The following is a 24,450-nucleotide window of genomic DNA, read 5'->3' on the forward strand; positions in this document are numbered from 1 at the left end:
AGAGGATCAAAGTTGTATCCTTCAGGAACCTTGCATATCTGTTGTGAATGTTATGGCAATCAATAGAGGATACGTCAGGGGTTCGCCAAGGTCAGTGGGATGTATCCTCTGGGGACCATGAATTTGGGGACCATGAATGCCTAAGATGAACATATATCCATCTTGAGTGTCCAAAATGAGCCTTGAATGTATGAAAGTACTCTTTCTGTTTGGACCATGCCGATTTTGAGCCACAATGTGCAGCACTGATAAATTCCAGAGCCTCTAATGGGACCTTGTGGTTAAAAGTGGCAGTAATCTTTGACTTAACTGGTGGGCCTCTTGTCATCTCCCTGCTGAGGATGCCCTGAAATAATGAAAGCTTTATCTAACATCAGGGAGAAGAAAAAAACTCTGGTGGTACTGATGCCAAATTTGTTTGAAGATAAAGTTTCTCTGCGGACCTCCGAACTGTAGGAACAGAAACATCCTTTAATTCTGGTTAAAAATGCTTAATGTCTTCTCCCTTTTCTTTGGCAGGCTTGCTAATTTTGTTACAAACAGATAAGAGGCCATTCATCCTTTGTCTTTGTAGAGTAATACAATGATTAAGTCAATTAAAAGCCAGCCAAGTTTCTCTGTGTGGAAAAGCTTCTTTGGCATTAAATTATGGAGGCTGGGTGCTCTCTCTTTCTCATACACACACAAGCACACACTTTGTCAATGTAGCTGTATTCATTTGTCATGATACAAGAGGACATCAGCGTCTGTCCTACAGCCTTTTAATTTGTGAAGCTCTCGCCAACGACTAAAAGCCAGTCCGAGATTTACTCTTCTCAGGCGGCCTCTTGCTCGGTCACTCTCTCCTTTTCTCTTCTTAGCTTCCTCCGTGTCCTCTTTGGTCTCTTTGCCTCTACCATGATGTCCGTAGTGGCTGCTGAACCTGGCTCCGTTCCTCCCTCGCCCTGCTCCTGTTCTGGCATGACACCACTGTCAATTCCCGCCAGCATTCCCAACAGTCTAATGCTCCTGTGCTACCAATGTAAACACCAATACTCCCCCGGTGCCCTGAGCTCCAAGTCCTGGCAGCACGGCTAACTGAGATACAGTAACTAGCTGACAGCAGCTAACTTTGCAGTTAGCAGCAGTTAGGAGTTAGCGGTTAGCCTGAGCACTAATCACTTTAGCAACGATCGCAGTGTATAATGGAAATGGCAGAGGTACCGTTTTCCCTAAAAGTCAGTGTAGCATCCAAATTATTTTGAAGCTGTTATTTTAAGGTAAAATAGTTACGCAATGTTGCTTTAAGCTGTAAAGTAGCAACGCAAATAGTTACACCACTGTACCTGTTTCACTGTTGATGTTCACCAGACATACAACACTAGAGAAACAAATTGGTACGTACCAAGAGAGAATGTGTCATTTGGGAAAGGGTCATCATAAGCCTACAACTATGTAAAGGTTTGCCATCCTGTTTTGGTTGTCTGTCTGTCAGTCTTGGTTCAATATCAGAGACCAGGCTCGGAGCCATCACTCCTGTTGACAACAAAAAACATCTGTCCCCCTGCTCATCATTAACGCTGCTGGCTATGTCCTGGCCGCTGTGCTGACATAGATAGAGGAGAGAGATGGATGAGGTTCCATGCTGAACTAACTGGCAAAAACTTGTTAATCCCGGCACAGACGGACAATTGCGTCATAGCCTGACACATTTAGTTGTAAGCAGCAACAGAATGATTCTTGACATTTTCTTTTTTCAAAGTGGTTCAGTGTTACTGCCTGTAGAGAATATATTCAGGCCGGAGCTGAAATGGATGTTTCTGTCAGGGAGGATGAGGATTTCTCTCTCCAGCATGTTCTGCGATGCCAGCTGTACACAATGAAGTCATTCTAGGTTTTAGTACCATATGCTGTGATTACACATTTGCACAATTGCACATTCTGCAATTACGCAGCTATTACCTTTCATTACCAATACAATTTTATATAGTCTAAATCTGATCCTCATGCAATTTATTTATATATGCAAATTATTCTTGCAACTGAACATGATTTTGCATCAAAATATGACTGCAGCATTAAGCTGTGATGTCATCCCAAAGTGAAAAGAATGAGATGCCCGCACTCTGCTAATACTCCCATACGTTTATTGTGATGTAACGTTTCGATCCTGCTGGGTCTTCCTCAGGCAAATGGCATTCAACAGTGGCTCAAGCATAAACATAGGGCACAGACATGGTCAGCTGATCATCAGCTGAGCTCATTTAAACTAATTACCAGGCCTTGATGGGCCTATGTACCACCTTTACCATAGTCACCACATAGTGATGAAATTACACATACACAATATGCACACAGACAATGAAAAAATGAAATAAATGGCCAAAACCTTACTTACAAAATAACATTATGTGCTACACTATCCCACATTGACACTATTTGTCACATAGACCAATCCCACACACAATATCACAAGAAAAGACATTACAAAAAAGGTTTTATATCAAATTCTGTCATCCCAAAGTCAAATTGCAAATTGGACCAACTTGATACAGTTAAAAGAGGAAAACAACTAGGAGGTTTAATGAACAAGGCCCAGCCATTGTCATGTGATCGCAGAATTTAGATGACATCATATTAAGTGTTACTTTTTACGGTTTCCGTAGAAAAGATATACATTATACAACCTGGATTTAAACAAAAAGAGACGTCTAGATCACACCTGTCATTCATGAATACTTTGTGGTTTCAGGGCTCTTTGAGGTTATGTTAGCACAGAGCAAGGAGATGTTTGTTTTGTTTCTTAGTATAACAGAGGAATCTGACTCCTGACATAAGTACTTCATGAGATATGATGCAGATATGAATTATTTCGATGTGTATTGATATGTATTTACTCAGCTGACAGAGCAGACTCATAGACCAGTTATCTCGCTGGCAAATGCTGATGTATAAATGTTTATGACTTCTCCTTTTATCTAAGGCAGTAATGTGATATTAATGATGACAATGTTCCCACAGAAATATGCCTTCATCCATCATCAGAGGATACAGTGCATGAAACTAATAAAAAGCTTTTAATTGGCCATTTCACCTTTCTGAATGTACGCACTGATTATTACAAATTCAACCTCAGCCTCATGGGGTCTTTAGCAAGTGAGACTCACTTGGTGCTTTATTGTAAATGTTGCTGTCTTTGAAGCTAACTGATGTACACCAATAGTTTAATATCAAGACCATGTTACGCAATGCTATGTGTAAAATTTCCAATTATATAACAAACGGCTCAAACTAGTCTTATTGTAGCTAGATATAGCACAACAAGGCTAACACCATGCTCATTGTCACAGACATGACAATGATGCTGGTTTTAGTACTGTAGATATAATGTTTACCATGTTCACGTTAAAGCTTTAGTGCGTAACTTTTTGATATTAATGAACGTCGTTACATTCAAGCCATTGCCAAATGAGTTGCTACAAAGCTGATTAAGACTATCAGCTCCACACAACTCTGTCTGTATTTCTCAGTATGACTATGTTCAGAAGATTGTGGCGTCCGGTGACTTTCCCGCGCAGAAACTCGAGTGAAGATAATGACCTCTTCTGAAGAGTCCATCATGTTTTTTTAATCCTCCGTGTCCTCCTTGCATACTAGCACCTGCGTGGAGGAGGGGTGGGAGTGGTGTACGGGTCACGGAAGGCTTGTATCATGTGGACGCGCCGACAGTGTTGTTATCATTACTTAGAATTCATCATGGGGGAGACAGAAACTACGCACTATAGCTTTAAGCGGATTAGCAGGCTACTAATTAATACTATTGGACACATTTGTGACCTGATGGTTGCTTGAGATTAAAAAGTTATTACAATTTGATAACAATCTAATAGTTGACATTCCACTCAAAACCGCAAATGTCAACATCGAAGTCACAGGATCACCAAAGACAGTAGGCTTCACCTTCCAGGAAACATGCATGTCAGTACAAAATATCATGACAATCTATTCCATGGTTGTGGAGATATTTCAGTCGGGACCAAAGTGGTAGATTGACCGTCCAACAGACTGACATTACTGTTCCTAGAGGTTAGAGCTACGCTGCTAGTATAGCTCAAAAGTATTAGAAAGATAGTAACTGCTGTTAAATTTGGCCAGTAAAATAATACAAAATAATTTAAAAAACTGAATGTTTTCTTTAAGACAGTAAATGGACCATGACAAGAAAAAGACAGAAATGCAAATAGATTTGGTTTAGCACCAAAAGAACGGATGCTGTGTGTGTTGTGAGGGCACAACAATATCACGTAATTTACAGTCATTCGTCATCAGATAACATTGGATGAAACAGGAATTTCTTCATCAACTTGCATGGTTTTTTTACTTAAATGAGAAGTGCACAGCCAGCTGAGGTAGATGAAAAAGAAAACGGCCTCGAAAAGAACAACACGTCTTACATGCAAGAGAATGGTTTCAAATAAATGGTGAGAGTGCTCAATAAGAGATACGATCTGCCATTGAGAACATATTTCTCTGAAAAAGCTTGGCTGAAGCTGTACAATAAATGTCATGACAGCATAGAAACTGTGATTAAAGACATGTTGCAAGATATATGTTCAAGCTGTGCCATAGAGCCCCATATGAACTGACCCTGCTCATCATGATACAGAAAAACCTCTGCCAATGTCTCGCAGGTTGTAAGTGTCATCTGGATGAATGGGTCATGATGGATATGGTCAGGATTTTAAATCTCTCTGCAGCCAGTGAGAAACGGATCCAGATGTTTCAAGCCAAGGAAATATTGCATGTACTGACCTACTGACCCAGTTCATCACCACATTCATGGAAGTTTATGCTGGGATGATACTTTATAGTTTGATACTTTATAGATCTGAAGTTTTCTTTAACTTCAGATCCTTAATAAAGTTGGTAGAAAGAAAGTGGTAGTGTTTATGGTAGAGTATGGTATGCTAAAATCTTCTTAGACACACTCAATTAGCAAATCCACATTACACATCCAGAGTAGAAAAGTATACTGTATCTGTTTCCTACATATTTATACTGTTCATCGGTTTCTGCCTTTAGTCTCTCTTGATGTCCTTCTCACCGCTGGTTTTTCCTATCACTCACACACGCACACATTTTAAGTAGGAAAATGTTACTTTAAATGATGAGTTATTGATGTGGCATGCTGAATCTGATCTTGTATTTGAGCTGGTTTAGAAATAAGCATTAAAATCATCAATCGGCACTGCCTGCCATGAGGAGTGCCCTTGATTGGCCATCAGTGCCGTGAACAACCAGTGAAGCATTCTCATCATGTTTGCCTCTTGAACATATTGGCAGTACTTGGCAGAAGGGCATGAGAAATTGACTTGGCAGTAAATGGAGTGAGGTTAAGTATGTTTGTGTATGTGTGTGAGATAAAGAGACCGAATTTGAAGACAGACATGGAGTAATGTGCAAATTAGACTAAATTGTGAGTCACAGGAGGCTGAAGAATTTGTTATTGTAATAAAATAAAAGCATTCTTTCCAAATGAAAGCCAGCATCGTATGTTGGTTAGAAAACATTCCTCGGAGAATGGAGCAACACACTCTAATCGGCCCAATATAAATAGGAACGCAAACAGTCAGTTTTAATTGATGCATTGATAATTACCATCTCACTCAGAAATTCAAAATCATAGCAAAGTCATAAATCATATTTATACATATTTTATAGCATATTATGGGAACAGAATACAGTGTGTGAACTTGCATTTTACAATTTGCTATTTTTGGATTATGTCCAGCACCTATTGTAGAAGATTAGGATCTGGGTGTATTTACTCACTTTCATGTTTAAAAATCTGACTCAAGTTTTTTTTTTTTGAGATTTAACACATAAAGTTCAGTTAAATCGTCATGGGGAGTTCTACTTAACCAGCGAAAACAATTGTACAATGTCTTCTGTGGCTCTGGGGAAGCTATTCAACATTTAAAAAATAATGATAATTGCATTACAAACTGGAGGTGTAGGATTTGAAAGAAGTGGACATTTAAGAGGCAAGGGTGTCTACTGCAAATTGCATTATGGGTGATGTAGGAACCAGTGTTTTGGAACCTTGACTCGTACAAGGGACTCAGGATAGCTTGCCCTCTGCTGTACAGGTTTTTATCCTTGTGAGTTGCCCAACGTATTTGAAGCACACTACTCAATCGCTGGAATTACCCTTTAATGTTTAATAGTTTTTTGTAAACAATTTGAAGTCTCAAGCCCATGCCGATATAACCCTGATGCCCATACGAGATGAGCAGTTAAATGAATGTCTTGTGAATAAACAGAGACCACAAATTAAGCCCACTGCGAGCAGTGTGTAGTAGATGTCAGAGCTATAGAGTCAACACATTAAGCCCTTTGCAAGATTCTTTGTTTGTCCCAGTCTTTGGCTCCAAGCTGATCTGTGTAATCACCTCGGTGATAAGGTGGAGCAGAAATCAATATGGCGGCCCCAGGTGTTTATGATGTGTGGATGCACTCTCAGGCCTCTGATTTAGGGAGGCACCTACAAAAGAACTGTTAACTTTTAGGATTGTATCTTTCCCAGTCTTAAAGGACTTAAAGGGGTGATAGAATGATTATATAGGGTATTTCACACTGTTCCTTAAGGTCTCCTAATAGGGTATGTAACATCGGTTGGGCTGAAAATGGCCCGAGTGCTATTCTATGGGGCCTAAACTACCTTGTGAATATGGCCCTAGTTGGAACAAGAGGTTTTCTTCCAAATATGGTATGCTCATGAATATTTAGATGAGCTGCGCGCTGATTGGTTGAGCGAACCACATACACATACATTGGAGACGAGACAGCAGGTCTCATATTTCAGACACTGCAATGTTATACATTGTCTGCTATTTAGTTACTAAATTCACTTCTGAGACTTTTTTATGCGAGAAATCAACTATATAAACCTCAAATATGGGCCGTTTTATGGCTAGGGGCGGCAGATGCCAGCTGCCGGCATAACTATCTATCTATTTACAGTTTGAATTTCGTCAAGGTATGTATATCACAGCTACACTTAGGTCTTACAAAGCTAACACTTTTGTCCAATTTCAATATAATGCATTTTTGTGAATTTGAGGGGTCTCGTTAGGAGGAGCTGCTAGCTAGGCTTTGTGTCCCATTCAATCCTATGGGAAAAGATCGCCACTACACTTTCGGCATAACTATAGTATATTTACAGTTTGAATTTCGTCACAGCATGTATATCACAGCTACCCTAAGGTCTTACAAAGCTAAGGTAACACTTTTGTCCGATTTCAATTTAATGCATTTTTGTGAATTTCAGAGGTCTCGTTAGGAGGAGGCAAGCTAGCGCTCATTGATACAGCTCCATCCAGCTCACTCGCGGCGTTTATTTCTCCTGTCATTTGTTTAAATAACTCAACACACATATCCATTATAAGATTAACTGGAACCTGTGGTAAGAGATTGCGGGCTTAACAAGCTCGCTGACCGCGCTCTCACTCACACACACCGGCCATTTAGCAGGAAGAGGGGAGGGAGAACAGCAAGCTGCAGGCCCCAGCTCTGTCAGGGCAGCGGCGTTTGGTAGTCCAGTAACCCAGAAACGGTGACTTGGCGCGGGTGTGGAGCACCGCGGGCTGCCGGCTGTGACGGAGCTCCATCTAGCTCAGAGCGGGCCGGGGTCTGTGAAGGAGAACAGGCTGGGTGGCGAGGCAGCCACCCAGGCAGCACCGGCCGCTGAACTCCGACACACAGTCAGACAAAATTTGCAATTAGCCATACATTTTCGTAAAACGGCCCACATTTGACCTCTACATAGTTGATTTCTCACATAAAAAAGTCTCAGAAGTGAATTTAGTGATGAAATAGCAGACAAACAATGTATACAATTTCTGAGATCTGCGTGACCTATTCAGAAGACTACCTGATCTCAGATCAGTGGTGTAGCCTATGTAAATGTTGGGGCGTGACAAAGGTAGAGACTAGAGCCAAATGAGGAGGAGCCACCGAGTTTACGTCAACTTAGTGGTTCGTTGAGATTTTTCAGAGGCAGTTTCTAATTGTGAGATTTGCAGAGGAAAGAGGTGTCAATGGGATTTTGAGGTTCTATGTATGTCCTAATTAGCCACCAAACTGTTGTTATTCAACTATGACAAGGTAAAATGGGTTTTGCATTCTATCACCCCTTTAAATATTTATGCACTGAAGACTGAACTCTTCATAACTTTGTTTCCACAGTGCCTGAGCTTTTGCACACAACCTGTAAGTGAGAGAGGTAGAGTGGAGTGGAGCCTCAGGCCCTGCCCCCTGTGGAGAATATACTGTATAGGCATCAAGATACCATGTTATGGGAAAATACACCTTAAAATACAATTACCATCGTACCAATGATATTGTATACTTTCAATATGCACCGGCCTCTGCTTAAGCTTAAGAGCAGGCAGACTGTAGTGATGACATCATCAACAAACAAATCCTGCAGCTGCTCTCTAGACAGTAAATAATGAAAGTCTCTCAAGTCCCCTGACAGCATTGTGAATATTTTACTGGAATATAGCCACATCTTCTAATTCACTGCAATAAGCCTTGCACTAAAATACAATTAATTTGGTTGCAATAGAAACTTCCACAGAGCCCACAGTGTTACTGACTAATTCATTTCAAATGGACCAACTCCATACAGTGTCATCAGATGGCACCATTGATTTAAGTCTAGACAAACTTAGAGAGACAGTTGTTTGCGTGGATATCGACGTTATTGCCCAAATCCACGGAACAATATATGGTGGTTTTATGGTGAATGTTCACTTTAAACTGTCCTGCATGGCAGCAACCAAGAGAGAAGAGTGATTCATGGAAGCAAGAGCTGGAACACCACCATATATCCTGTGTGTGTGTGTGTGTGTGTGTGTGTGTGTGTGTGTGTGTGTGTGTGTGTGTGTGTGTGTGTGTGTGTGTGTGTGTGTGTGTGATGTTGGGCAATGGGGCTGGCAGAGATTTCATTCTCAATCAGCCCCATCTCAAAGTTCATGTCTACCTCGATTGGTTCTGTGATCACTCAAGTATAAATTAAAGTACATTAAATTCAGTGCAGTGGTTTCACTATGGTGCTACATCATGGATTCATCAAACATACATTAATAATAATCATTGTTTTCTTATCTATGGCAGCATGTTGGACTGCTGTAACCACAGACAAACTTACCTGTAATTTAACAATGTATTCTGTCTGTTATTGCAAGTAAACTGTGGTAGCTGCTTGGAACTAGGACTGGGCAATAATTCAAGATTATTGACTTTCATTTCTTTATTGTAATAATTGTGAGCAAATTTTAATTAAAAACTAACAAAATGAGTCATTCTGAGTTTTGATTAATGTAATGCTTAACAGTGCTGTGGTGTCCTTTCACCCAGTCTTGGCTGGAACCTGGAGGCCAGCAACATTCAACCTGGTGACTCCTTTTTTATGTGATCATGCACAAGTTTGATGGGATAACATTTCACTGGAATTGTAACCCTTGCTATTTCATGTGACAAAAAAAATTGATTGGAACACTGCAATAAATATTAGTTTCACTATTTTAATAATAATAATAATAATATACATACACATACATTTTCTATAATGCAATATCAATCTTGGGAATAGTATTATTAATGTAATATTGATTTTAGCCATTTCACCCAAGCCTACTGGAAACAGGAAACACCAGAGGATTTTTCCAGGGAAAAGTCTAGCAGACAGCATATGTAAACAACAACACAGGCAAGCAGAACAAAACTCTGTTTAAATAATGTTCTAGTTTCTTAGCATACAGTAATTATAAGTTAAATTTGTGTTGATGTACTATAAATCCCAGCGTTATCCATTTGTCCTTTTTATGCTTATATTAAATGAGCAAACACCACTTTGCAACAGAAAAAAACATACGCTTTGTTTCTTTGTACAACTATTTCTTTTTTATTTGTGTGATAGTGTTTTGTTGTTGCTACAGAGACAAACGCCACTCCATCACTGACTCCCATGGTAATGTAACGATTGATGCAAATCATGCCTGTCCCCTGTCTGAACTTTCCCATGTGCACACTGGGGAATGTCAGTCATTCACATAGTCTACAAAATATGACCCACTGCAAGTGAGACGAAGTTAAACACAGCCGTTTCCCTCGGCAAGAAAAATCCTATACTGAGCCACAGTTGCATAATAAGGCAAACAGACTGCAGGCTACATATTTACATGAACATGGGTCATAAAAGCAGCCCTCCTGAGTCATTTGTGCTCAGGGCAAAGTGCTCTCAAGGAAAGAGATTTATCTGGCTTCATTATGTTTGCATGGTGATGCTGTTGCAGCCATCATTTCTATTAGACATTTTTCTGGCCCATTAAACCTCATTATATATTGATCCTGTTCCTCGGGATGATAATGTACCATTTATTTCCATCGGCTCCACTTTCATCTCTTTATACTTTCATTGTTCATAAAGTGCCACTGAGTGCCAGCAGAGATGCACATAGTTGTTTTTAAAATTGAGCTAATACCTACACAATGCTTCTGCCCATAAATCCACTGATGCAATGCTCACAAACAGCTTAGAGAAAGCTTGTTTTCTGATTTATTCAGAGGAGGTTATTCAGTGTTGCTGAGCACAAGGCTTTCAGCATACATTATATTGTCCTGTTCTTTTGCTTAGTACTTGAGTACCTATCTAGATCAATGACCCCATATGGCATTGCTATACAGGAACATACTCTGTATATTTCTCCACATATTCTGTATTATAGACATCTGCTCCACAGTTGCAGTTACCTCAGCCAAGAAGGTTATGTTTTCGGCTGGGTTTGTATGTTTGTTTGTCAGCAGGATTATGGAAAAACTACTAGCCCCATTGCATTTTGGAGCAGAACCAAATCATGGGGCGGATGTTGCGAGATAGGAAATGTTTGCTGAATTTATTTTAAACAGGAGAGACCTCATTTTGAGTGAACAATTATTTATTGACGTGTGCACAATAAAAATGATAAATGATAAGTCTTTGGCAATTAGACTTCATCGTGACATCTTCAAATTCCCATCGTGATGTCATCATATTCAAAGGGAAGACTATCAAGAAGCCGTGAATATGTAGGATACCCATCTGATGGAGTCTGGACACTAGTGGTGATGGTGATGACTGAAGAGGATGTTGAGATCTGGATGGATGAAAAGAGGAGCGAGCTCTGCTGAGCACAGACCTGGGTGCTGAAATGATGAACTGGAGGTGAACGGGGAGGAGGAAGGTCATGACGATTCACGCTGAAATGTACGGTGGCCCTGAAGGTCAAAACACCTCAGCATTTCAGAAAACACTTCAACATTTCATAAAACAAAATAAAATCTCACAAAACAAAACAACATTTCGCTAAATACTTCAGCATTTCATAAAACACAACAGCAAAAGCAAAAAACCAAACGACATTTGGTAAGACCCAAACCGGAAAAAGGTAGGTACATATTGGACAATGATTCCTCGTTGCTGATTGGATCCACAGGCTGTCAGTCTGTTCCAAACGTTCTTCTGTGAGAAAGTTCTTCTTTTTCCTCCGATCTGTAAGACAGCAATGCGCTGCAAGGCACTGAGTCTGCCCTTTAAAGGTCCCATGACATGGTGCTCTTTGGATGCTTTTATATAGGCCTTAGTGGTCCCCTAATACTGTATCTGAAGTCTCTTTTATATAGACCTTAGTGGTCCCCTAATACTGTATCTGAAGTCTCTTTTATATAGACCTTAGTGGTCCCCTAATACTGTATCTGAAGTCTCTTTTATATAGACCTTAGTGGTCCCCCTAATACTGTATCTGAAGTCTCTTTTATATAGGCCTTAGTGGTCCCCTAATACTGTATCTGAATTCTCTTTTATATAGGCCTTAGTGGTCCCCTAATACTGTATCTGAAGTCTCTTTTATATAGGCCTTAGTGGTCCCCCTAATACTGTATCTGAAGTCTCTTTTATATAGGCCTTAGTGGTCCCCTAATACTGTATCTGAAGTCTCTTTTATATAGACCTTAGTGGTCCCCTAATACTGTATCTGAAGTCTCTTTCCCGAAATTCAGCCTTGGTGCAGAATTACAGCCACTAGAGCCAGTCCCACAATGAACTTTCCTTAGAATGTGCCATTTCTGTGTCTGTAACTTTAAATGCTATTGAGGAGGAGAGGGGGGGGGGGGCAAGGTGGAGAGTGGGGGTGTGGCCTTGACCAACTGCCACTTTGCTCGTTTGAAAGCCATGATGTCTCTCTCTCATGGGTGGGCCAAATTCTCTGGGCGGGCAAAGCAGAGAAAGGGGAGGTAACCTTGCTCCTTATGACGTCATAAGGAGGAGATTCCAGATCAGCCCATCTGAGCTTTCATTTTCTCAAAGGCAGAGCAGGATACCCAGGGTTCGGTTTACACCCATCTCCATTTCCAGCCACTGGGGGACCATAGGCAGGCTGGGGGAACTCACATGAATGTTAAAAAACCTCATAAAGTGAAATTTTCATGCCATGGGACCTTAAAAGTCGGTGATCGGGATGATAAAATCAAGTAAAACGTTAAATTGCTGTTCAGCAGTTCAAATGTTGGGAAGGGGAACTGGCTCGGCTGAAAAGACATGCATTGCATGCATCATTTTAAAATGTTGCACCCTTATTACATGCTTAGCACAGGGTGGTTAGGCCATGGACTGGGAGTCTCCATGTGCACCTTTTAGTTTAGTTCACATATGTGTAGCAACATGCAAACGGGCTGGGTGAAGGTGAATATACTGTAGATCTGCTGGTGTGGGGATTATTAAATACTCTCCGTCACATCACTTGTCTTATAGCTATGAAACAGACGTGCCAATCAGTTATACGAGATGACGACAGCTCAACAAACGAAAACATTTACCTCAGAAAAAGTCTGGATGGTTCGGAGTAACGATATGAACACAAATCCCCTCAAATCTGCACCCAAAGATGAATGATTTTCCATTATAAATAAAAAGAAATTGGTGATCGGATCGGCGCTATTAAGTAATAACTCAAATATATCTCAGCTCATACGTGTACATGGTCACATAGTACCAGTAATTAATTAACACAACGTTTTCACTACACTGTGTTTTGCTAAAGAGAAAGTTGGAAAAGAGGCTACGATGAGCCTTGGTAACTGGATGTGTCCTTCACAAAAAAGCTGAATATTGAGTTATTACCGACCAGTCTGATGTGTGTAAGGGTCTGTATGTGCGTAACGGCACTGAGCTCTGACGCGGCACTTCAGAGGCTTCGGATGTATCACAATATCATTCCAGCTGGGTTTAGACGCTGCCGGGATTTAATAAAATGAAGCAAAAACTTTTTGTCCAATAAAAAGCAGCTATGCACAACAAATATTGAATTGCCTTCCGACTGATTTACTTACTTTTGTTATTTTCTGTGGCGATTTTGGTTGAAATTATTTATATTATAAGCATTAATCCATTGTTGCAGCATGTCTGCAGCAACGGTGCCTGATAAACTAGTTTATGACGCTTGCAAAAACAAAAGGATTTTATGGGTTGTTGTGAACTCCGAACTGCAATATAGTAGGCTATAGTAGGCTGGCAGGACACCTTGCGCCCTAAATTGACTGTTCTGCACTTAAGCAGTTCTGAACTGTTCCTGTTGTAGTTGACATGTGTTTTAATAATGTTTTGTTAATGTTTTTGGTGTGCACTTATGTTATCTGGGTTTTAGTTTTGTGTGGTTAATTTAGTGTTCATGTTTATCTACTGTACATTTATTGGTGTTACCATGACTGAGACCCTGGTCGGGATGGATGGCCTGGGCAGTGAATCGGTGTTTATTGCCGAATACATAGCTAGGAATTGGTAACTCTGTCTTCTAAGTGAATATATCCATATATATATATATATATATATATATATATATATATATACAGTAAGTTCGATGGCACCAACATTTGGTCTAATCATAACTGGTCTGGCAACCCAAAGGCCAGTGTTTCCAGATTTGTGTGCATTGTGATTTCAATCAATTTATGCTGGGAGTGTCTTTATGTAAAGGTAAACATAGATTACAATCCAAATATAAAAACATAAATAATTAAATAAAAATTATATTTTTATATATTATATTCATATATAATTTTATATGTAGAAATATCACTTCTACCAAAAAATTTGATTTATGAGGTTAGTGGACTACTGCTATTTTGAACACAACTGTGTGTATATATATATATGTATGTATATGTATGTGTATGTATATATATATATATATATATATATATATATACACACACATATATATATATATATTAGGGCTGTCAAACGATTAAACATTTTTAATCGCGATAAATCGCTGAAGTTCTGCAGTTAATCGTGATTAATCGCCTGTTTTATCAAAATTAAAATTTGATTATTTTGCATTTCAGAACTGTTTTTAAGAACATAACAATGGAAAGCAATTCTTACCAGTTTATCTTGATTGGGAATCAAATGAATGCAAAGAAAGTGACTTTATGAACTTGACTATTATTTATTTACTGTAAACAAATGTGTGAATCTGTCTTTATTGCACAGTTCCTACAAGTACCTAACCTAACTGAGATGTAACACTAACACTTTGCTTATACAGTACAAACAAAAACCAGATGACACAGCAGGACATTTAACCTTTACATTTTTAACAAGGATTGAGAACAATTGACTGAGATGGAACACTAACGACCACCGTTAAGGCAGACGAGTGCAAAGTCCAGCCAGAGTCAATATAGTGTTTATTAACTCCTAAATAATGTTGATTACTCACTGACGTCCAGTGATCACCAGTTAATGAGACAGCGTTTGCACTTGGCAGCATTTCCAGTTTAGCTGCTTTCTCTGTGTCATAAAGGCTGTGTATGGTGAAACTACTGTCCCCCCTCGACGGCAACGAGACAGGTCAGAACATGCCAACTGTAGCACTTCTTTAAGACCCGAGTCCTCTACGATGCTGACAGGTCTGCAGTTAGTTGCCACCCATTTTGCAAGAGCTGTAGTCATTTTTTTGGATTTGGTTTCATCCACAGGTCGGCAAGTAGCACTCTCCAAAATAATGCTTTGCCTGAACCCGCTAGCATCAAACTGCGTCACGTTAATATGCTTAGCTCCGTAGGTGGTAGCTCAAGCTTGACGTGCTTCGGTGATATTTTAATTCGGCTTTACACAATGTGCACATGGCTTTCGACTTGTCTACGAGCCGTCCGGGAGTTTTTTTAAAAGAAAAGCGCCATCAGAAGTGTGTTGCTGCTGTCTTTCTCCATGCCGGCAGCCTGCCTGCATTCTGCAGCAGAAGATGTGTTATGAAGAAGTACGGCAGCGCCAAAGGGTCAAAATAGTAGCACGATGCAAAGCCGAGTGAAGTGTAAAATAAATTAATCGCATGCCGGCATGCGATTTAAAAAAAATGAATCGCATTGCGTCGGCCCTAAATCGCATCGCGATTAACGCGTTAACGCTGACAGCCCTAATAAATAAATATATATATATGTGTGTGTGTGTGTGTGTATATATATATATATATAAGTTCTGGATAAATTGTGTAAATTGTAAAATGTGTTATTATGTTGACAAGGCACCCAGTCTACCCTTAAATCCAAACGAAAAAGAAGAACTTTGTTGTCACAGACTGACAGGCAGTGCATCCAATCAGCAACGAGGAATCATTGCCCAATATGTACCTACCTTTTTCTGGTTTGGGTCTTACCAAATGTTGTTTTGTTTATTGCTGTGTGGACTAGCCAGACCCTCCTGTGCAGCACTGTGGAGGAAGGTCTGGCAATGCGATACTACATATGATAGTCTTCCTGGCTGAACTTACACTAAGCTTCATGTGGTGTCGGAATAATTGGAAAAATTAGTTCATGATCATATTTAATGGCTCACCAGATCCGTTTCCTTTGCTCTTTGTTGTCACAAAACTACCCGACAATGCTATCAAAGTGTTGTTTAAACGCTCTGAGCAACAAAATACAACACATTTCCTTTGTATCTATATTTCCATGTTGTTTTCCACATTACGACTTAAAGCTCATGAACACACCGAAGTTGGAGGAACTACTTCCCAACTCGTGAAATGAGACCATTCATGGGGCACATGAATGCATTATCGGAGGATCGCACTCTCTGAGTGCCATTCTAGTTGCACAATGTAAACTGTGTAAACCCTGTGCTGTTCATACAGTGATGTTGATCATCTTTACCTACTAGGGATGAAGTCCCTTAACATATTGTCACATTCTACTCATATGTGCTCACACCTGTAAGTTGGAAATGAAGTTCTTGATGGACATTTGCATATTTACGTTTGCACACCTTGCTGACTGGACATTAAACAAACTTCTCGATACAGGCGTAACCGTTTTTTTTTATTGAAGGAACTTTGTTTATTGTCTTGCTATCTGCAGCTTACTCTCTGCTTCTTGCCATCACTATCAATATTCCAGTCTTTGATTTATTTGATGTTCTTTATTCTGCACTTCTGCTGCTGCAACCATGCAATTTCCCTGTGCGGATCATTAAAGTTTCATCTCATCTCTTCATACATAAACCTGTATTACTCCCTCAACCCTTTTTAAATCGCCCACTGGTTGTCCCTCACAAATCACTGCATCATTAATGTCCTTTAGAGACCTTCCAGAGATGCAATTTTTTTAGGAAATCAGAACACCTAATGGACACCTCACACACCCACATTTTGCATTTTCATTGGCTCTGAATTGTTTTAATATTACAAAATAACATGGGGACTCCATGTGAAAAGGGCAGCTGACCATCACTGTCAATAAAATGCTAAACTGTATGTTGAAGAGCTGTAGTATGAGGCAGCATGAATTTCTGCCATAGTTTGCTAGGTTTTCTGTGCCTAGGCTACATGTGTGGTGACTCAGATATAATTAGAAAAGTCGATCTACAGGGGAATAAATAGTTGAAAGCAATACAGAATGCCTGAGAGCCTTACTGCAATATATTCCATTATGTTTTTATATTTGAATTATAATCTGTTTCCCTTTACATAAAGACATTTCCAGCATAAATTGATTCAGAAAAAGGTAGAAATAGGTGCATAAGAATTCACCTGAATGCAGGAAATGAAGTGTTCAATGCCGTAATAGCAGTGTTGTGTTCAGTTAGTGAGGTGATTGATTCTGTGAAGAAACAGGTGTCAATTATGGCCCATATTTAAGGAAGGAAGGAAGCAAATGTGCATGCTGGTTATAGTGCATTTCACACTGAAATACTCAGCATAATGGGTCGTTCCAGATATTGCTCTGAGGAACAGCGAATTTTGATTAAAAAGTTGATTGGAGAGGGGAAAAGATACAGAGAAGTGCAGAAAATTATAGGCTGCTCAGCCAAAATGATTTCAAATGCCTTGAAATGGCATCCAAAGCTTGAACGACATGGGAAGAAATGGTCAACTACCATTCGAATGGATCGAAGAATAGCCAAAATGGCAAAGGCTCAACCAATGATCAGCTCCAGGAAAATCAAAGAAGACTTAAAGTTACCTGTGAGTACTGTTACGATCAGAAGAAGGCTATGTGAAGCAAAGCTATCAGCTAGAAGCCCCCGCAAAGTCCCATTGCTGAAAAAAAGACATGTACTGAATAGGTTGAAATTTGCCAAAGGACACATTGACTGGCCAAAGGAGAAATGGGGCAACATTCGGTGGACTGATGAGAGCAAAATTGTTCTTTTTGGGTCGCAGACAGTTTGTCCGACGACCCCCATGCACTGAATTCAAGCCACAGTACACTGTGAAGACAGTAAAGCATGGTGGTGCAAAAATCATGTTATGAGGATGTTTCTCATACTGTGGTGTTGGGCCTATTTATCGCATACCAGGGATCATGGATCAGTTTCAATACATCAAAATACTTGAAGAGGTCATGTTGCCTTATGCTGAAGAGGAAATGCCTTTGAAATGGGTCTTTCAACAAGACAATGACCCAAAACACACCAGTAAGCGAGCAAAGTCTTGGTTCCAGATGAACACGATTGATGTTATGGAGTGGCCAGCTCAATCCCCAGACCTCAATCCCATAGAAAACTTGTGGGGTGAAAAATGCTGTTTCTGAGGCAAAACCCAGTAATGCAGAGGAATTGTGGAATGTATTTCAATCGTCCTGGGCTGGAATACCTGTTCACAGGTGCCAGAAGTTTGTCGACTCCATGCAACACAGCTATGTGAAGCAGTTCTCAGAAATAATGGTTATGCAACTAAATATTAGTGCAGTGATTCAAAGTAAAGCAAACCCTTGAGACATTTTTCAGTTTATACAGTAAATGTTTGAGTTTGTAAAGAAAAATGCAAATAAAACAGCCTAATATTCCTTTTTCTTCACTTTCTGTAAAGGTATAACACAAACATGATCAATTTTGGTCATGTTTTGATTTGGAATTGAATGTGCAGTGTTCCCAATGCATTGATATTATGGAATTAAAAGCTGTTCTAAGGATTTTGAGCATTATTTTTTAAACACACTGCTATTATTCTGAACACAACTGTACATGCAAGATAGAAACTAAAATGAACATACATTGCTACTCTATCGCTGACACAGCACTGTGGAGATCTGGCAATGCGAGACTGGGGGGGCAAAACTCAATCTCGCCTAGGGCAACCAAAGGGCTAGAGCCGGTCCTGAGTATAGCTGTAGTACATCCCCCTAAAAATGCAGTATTCAGTCATCAATATCTGTACTGTTGTACCTCTAATTCTTCTAATTTTACAGATTATCTGGAGAGCCCTCTGGTTTGCTAAAATAGAGTCCTACAACTCCCAGTTATGACAGTAAAAAAAAAAGTCTTTTTGTCGCCTGTGCGCTGCCCCAGTTGTACCAGCTGAGTATTTTCCTTTGGCTGTCAACTCACTTCACTCTCAGCCTTTGTTGTTCAGCTGCCTACGAAACAGCTTGCAATGATTTCTGTGTGCATGGCAGGGACATGAACACACTGACAGACCCTCAGTGGCCATTCTCACTGTCACAGGGCTGAGGTCTCTGTCTGAGGCCACCTGGCTTCCCTCGGGGGACATAATTTATGATGCTAATGAAATGTGAGCATGCATAGGCCATCGGAAAGCAAGTGATGAATCTCCTGCACTGAGCTTGTCATCTATCACAGAGGTTCCCCCCCCCCGCCTGTAGAAACCTACAGGAAGCCTGCGCCTGTTCTTCTCTGATTAATGTTTAGACTGATGCACCTCCAAGATTATCTCTTTTGATTGTGTCATCTTATGTTATTGCTGCTGCAGGCTTTCTGTGATTATATCATGGACTATTTTCATACAAAGTCATTGTGAGAAATATTTGACTTTGTCTAAAGATCCATCCAGCAGAATAACACATGTACTGCTGCACTGCAAGACAGTTTTGCAAACCAACATGTTTCTGCTGCTATTCCCTTATTTAACCCTGCTTATTTCCCATTTGAGAAAAGTTTAGCTGCATACCAATTGTGCCAGATAAGTTGTATTGTTTAAATGCAGATTGGATCCATTTATTTCACTCAAAGCAGGAACATTTGAACAGACAGTGGGGAATGTTGTAATTACATTTATCTGAGAATGTCTGTTGCTTTGTACACTGAAAAGTAATTTTGGTCAGCACAGATTTGCAACCACTGCTACAGCTGCTGAATTTAAACAGTCTTTTAGGCGTGTTTATCAAAGCCCAGCAGTGTTTATCTGTGTGAAAGAAGTTTCACCCTCCAGAACGGCTGCCTTCATAAAGGTGCTTCAAATATATGCAAATATATACCCCTCCCTCTCTCTCTGTCCTTATCTATCTGGCTTTGGATACATTTCATTTTTCATGCAAGAAAGGATATAAGCAGAGATTCCAGATCACTCAGTGATGTAGGGTTAGTTTATTTATTTTGCATTATTTCTACCAGGGCTGCAACTAAACAATATTTTCATTATTATTTAATCTGATTAGTTTTTGATAAATAAGCCTTTATCTGTTTGTGAGTAAATAGTGAAAAATGCCCATCACAGTTTTCCAGAGCCCAAAGTGACATCTTCACATTGCTTCCTTTTAGCCACACTAGAGGCGTGATCCAAGGGACCGCAATGCTCGTCTGTCAGTCAGTCCACTTCTTTGATCTACACTGAAACTATTGCATGGATTGCCATGGAATTCTGTACATAAATTCATGCTCATGCCCAGAAGATGAACAATACTGACTTTGGTAACCCCTGACATTTCCTCTTGCACCACCAACAGGTTGATATTTCTGGTTCAGAGGGACATTCCCCAACTATTGGATGGATGGATTGCCATGCCATTTGGTAGAGACATTCATGTTTCCTATAGAAAGAATTATAATGACTTTGGTGATCCTGTTATTTTGTCATCCTGTTATGATGTATGTGTATGTTGTGTGTGATGTCTGTAAGCTACTGGGACCTTGAATTTCCCTTTGGGGATCAATACAGTATCTATCTATCTATCTATCTATCAGTATGTGACTTCACCTTTTCCCAACGAAGCCCACCAGTGAGAAAGGCACAGACAAAAACATGTACAGACATACAGATATCTCTCATGAACCAAAACATGTGTTCTAACTTTGGCAGAAAATGTTGAGTAAATATATTTAGAAAACGGGTATTCAGGGCCTTAATCTATCGTTGAAATTGTTGGAGTTAACCAACCACATAATTAATTGTTTTATTGTTACTAAAAGCTAATATAATTTACTCAAATTATAGTCATGTTAAATTCCTATAATCATGTTAAATCATTAGTATAGGCATGATAATTATATTTGCTTTAACAGAGAATCAGTTAATGAAGAACTGAAGATGAAACACAGATACAAATCGTAAGCAGAAACTGTAGCACTGTTATCCCGAGCCACCTTTAACACGGTCAACCTTTGCAAGTGTGTCTGCATGCAAGATGCATTAGGGTTATTATCATATTATTATCATAATTAGATAGTGCTGAACTAGTTAGGACATCCTTTTCCTAACATCAGTGGTTACGGTTATCTGAGCAGCTCTGTTCTAGTTTCCCTCAACACACAGTGGTCTCTGCAGTGAGTCTGCATGAAACAACCCTGCCAAGACGCACTCCTCCGCCCCCACCCCTCCCCACCACTGTCATCTCCAATAGCTTTCCACCTTGCCATGATGAAGTGTCAGGCTCTGCCCCTGTTGCTCTCCCCTCATGCATGTAGACTGGTGAGCCAGCACAGGAGAGAAAACAGACCCAGCTGGTGTGAGAAATTTCTGCACCTACTGTGGATGATGTGTTAGTGGGCTGGGTTAATGGTAATTAGTTTGAAAGTGCCAGGGATTCACTTTGTGTGAGATAAACGGTGAGAAAAAAGGAGCAGGAAGAAAATGTAATGCAGAGAGTTAAAAGAAGAGGAGGAGTAGTTGACAAGTACCTCTGCTAATTCCTCACTTCTCTCTCTGACGATGCCATGCATCCTCCTGCATGTCTTGTTGCAATGCTGGCTCACTTATCACAGCTCTCTTAATTCCCAAACCCCTGAATTCTTTGTTCTTGCTTATCTATGCTAATATTGTTTCTGAATATATAACAACCTTGAGGCTGACACTAATTAAAGAGAGTGAGAAGAAAATAAAACACCCTTTCTCTTGTAAACACATTTTTAATGAATTCCTGCGGAAATGAGACGTGAAGGGGACAAATCCCTCATCATTAAGTACTCTAGGTTTTTCTGTTCTTTGATTATCTTGTTTGTCGATAATGTAAGCATGCGTAGTGTAAATGAACACCTCTGATGCAGAGAGAGAGAGAGAGAGAGAGAGAGAGAAAAAATGATTGCACATGAGGTGTTTAATCAAAATTAGCACAGAAATCAGCTACATCCTACTATTTCTTACTATTTTTGTTTAAACCCAATCTCCAGGTTGTGCACAGCTGAATACAGGAACACATCAGTTACTGGGTTTGTGCTTGACATAAGGACTGCATGTACACAGTATGTGAACTAACAAGCTCCCCCACCACTCTCACCCCGCTGGGGGGGAGGGGGGGGGCAGCCTACTATTCACAAATGTACATTTCTGCTGTGTGAGTGCTTACATAGTGATTTTACTCACATGACTTGTAGCATAACTCCATTTTACAGCTGTCAACTCCAGTCTGTCACCTTGTACAGAAGGAAATTGTAAATGGGAAAAGTAAGCTCCTTGCTGACACATTCATAACCACTCCACATTTGAATTGCTGTTGCAAAGCACATGATTTAAGTTACTATACAGCTTACACACCCAGTTTTATTCTCATTCCTACCATCCCTCCATGCCTGTAATTCTCTCAGCAGTCAAAAGCTGTACAGTAATCATTGTAGTCATTTTAAAATATATGCATCTGTAAGGATTTTTTATGAAAAGAGGAAACGCTTACCAACGGCTTTTGGCAATGCCAGTGTGTGTGGAAATGTATCCATATTCAGCAAGACATTATTACATTTGACAGTAGGGGTGTAAATGAATATGAAATCATGTTTAGGCCATATATAATTTGGATATGCACAGATAATGCACTTTAGACAGACCCTCCCCTCCTCGCCCCATTGACCTTTCACCAGGGGCGAAGTGGGGACCAATAATCAGTCAGGGGGGGCCCAGTGGATTTTATCTGAATACAGCATAGGAAATCTTCTCAAGAATATAGGAAATATTGGATAGGATCGAACAACACAATGTCATTTTGCTAAATAAAACACATCACATTCATTATTAATTTCACTTGTTTTTATTTTCAACAAATTGTGTATCCAAATACGATACACATTTCTATGGACTCTTAAGGCAAAAAGTTGGATAGTCATCATGGAAACATTAATTGGTCACGTGACAAGGGCTGGGAAGATTTATTCTTTACAGAACCGTAAAAAAAATAAAGTGCAATACACTTACAGTAAACCTGCCTCAAACTTCAACAAAGAAAACCTTGCTGTACAAAGTTTTCAGATAATAGGAAACAGAACAGAAATAAAGTGCAACACACAATTTATTTCTTACAGCAACAGGTGCTCTACAGTGAGTTCAATATGTGTCTACTTCTAAACTGGCCTCAAAATGTCAACAAAGTACACAGTTGCCATACAATGTGTGTTCCAAGTATGTATCCATTTACCAAATGGAAAGGCAGCGATTGGCAGAACAGGCAGCAAAGTGACAGTACTCTGATCCAATGGAAATCAAATTTGTCAGATTGACACCATTCTAGCCCAATGGATTGGGGGGGCACAAGGGGAGGCAATCATATTTCAGGGGGGCGGGTGCCACCCCGGGCCCCCCCTCTAGACCCGCCCCTGCCTGTCACCCGATTGATACAATTTACCACAAACTGAACATCACTTTTCAAAGTATTAACTCAGTCAAATCTAAAGACACATCATCATCGTCATCATTATCATCATCATCATCAGATGCTTGTTGTCTATACAGTGTGAACAGGAACTGCTAGCAGCCAAAGCAACAGGACATGTTACTGAGGCAGATGTGACAGAATGTAAACAAATAGTTAGAACCAAAAAACACGGAGGTGTAGAACATTGTGGTGTGTTCACCAGATTAATTATGCAGTGCAGCATAAAGTGTGACCGATATTCCACAGTTGTTATTTTTAACCTCATGATCAGATTGGCAGACATTGCCTTGCCAAAAGGAAAAAACCTTACTTGGAGTTTAAACTTCCATGTATTTATGATCGCACATGTTTAACACAGATGTTTATTTTTTTCTTAGTGAACACATGAAAGAGATTACATTTAAAGAGTTTTTGCAGGGACCAACTCCAGTCAGTACGTCACTTCATGACTGGCCATCCTTATTAGGTAATAACTGAAGTTCTGCTGCGCTGCAGTGAGATTACCTCATTTGACTCAGTTGTTGTTGGCCAATCAGGGTTCAGTATTCTGATTGTTACCCCCGTCCTGTGGTGCAGAGATGTCAAGGGTAGGGGGGGGTTCAAGAAACTGTGTAATGGAAACAGATCTATGTTTATGTCTCACCCTACAAGGCTTAGGGGATGTAATGCCACATTGCAGAGCACCTGCGTCCAGAAATCCAATCAAAGCTAAGCCGCTAGCCCTCATGTGGTCAGCGTGATTACACTAATACGATTAGCCTTGCTTTTCTATCCTGTCTGGATTAGAATATTGGATAGCTGAGTATAAGAGAATCATATTTTAGACCTTAGTGATTTAAGAGATTACCAGCTCCATCCCAATTTCCTAGAACCCAAAATTAGATAATGTAAGACAAAGAAAACACGCACATTTCCACATTTTAGAAGCTGGAACCATCACATGTTGTAGATGTTTGCTTGAAAAAATGACTTAAGCAGTCAAAATATTGCTAATTAATTCTCTGTATATGAACTTATCAATTCATTGACCAATCGTTTCAGTTCTGGGACCGGAAT

The 24,450-nt window shown here is 39.9% G+C and overlaps 1 long non-coding RNA gene across 2 annotated transcripts in view; it reads right to left on the minus strand.

Annotated features, from left to right (window-relative positions):
- Positions 1–5,730: 5,730 nt before the first annotated feature.
- The window catches only part of LOC144528034 (uncharacterized), a 35,585-nt gene continuing 16,865 nt past the window's right edge, over positions 5,731–24,450 (minus strand). The window contains exon 3 of one of the 2 annotated variants that reach the window (XR_013502868.1): positions 5,731–6,523. This is a non-coding gene — a long non-coding RNA (uncharacterized LOC144528034). Of the gene's footprint in view, positions 6,524–11,078; positions 11,302–24,450 lie in introns of those variants that run through there. The other variant, XR_013502867.1, reaches the window with a different exon arrangement.

This window comes from Sander vitreus, chromosome 13 (genome assembly GCF_031162955.1).
Source record: "Sander vitreus isolate 19-12246 chromosome 13, sanVit1, whole genome shotgun sequence".
NCBI lineage: Eukaryota > Metazoa > Chordata > Actinopteri > Perciformes > Percidae > Sander > Sander vitreus.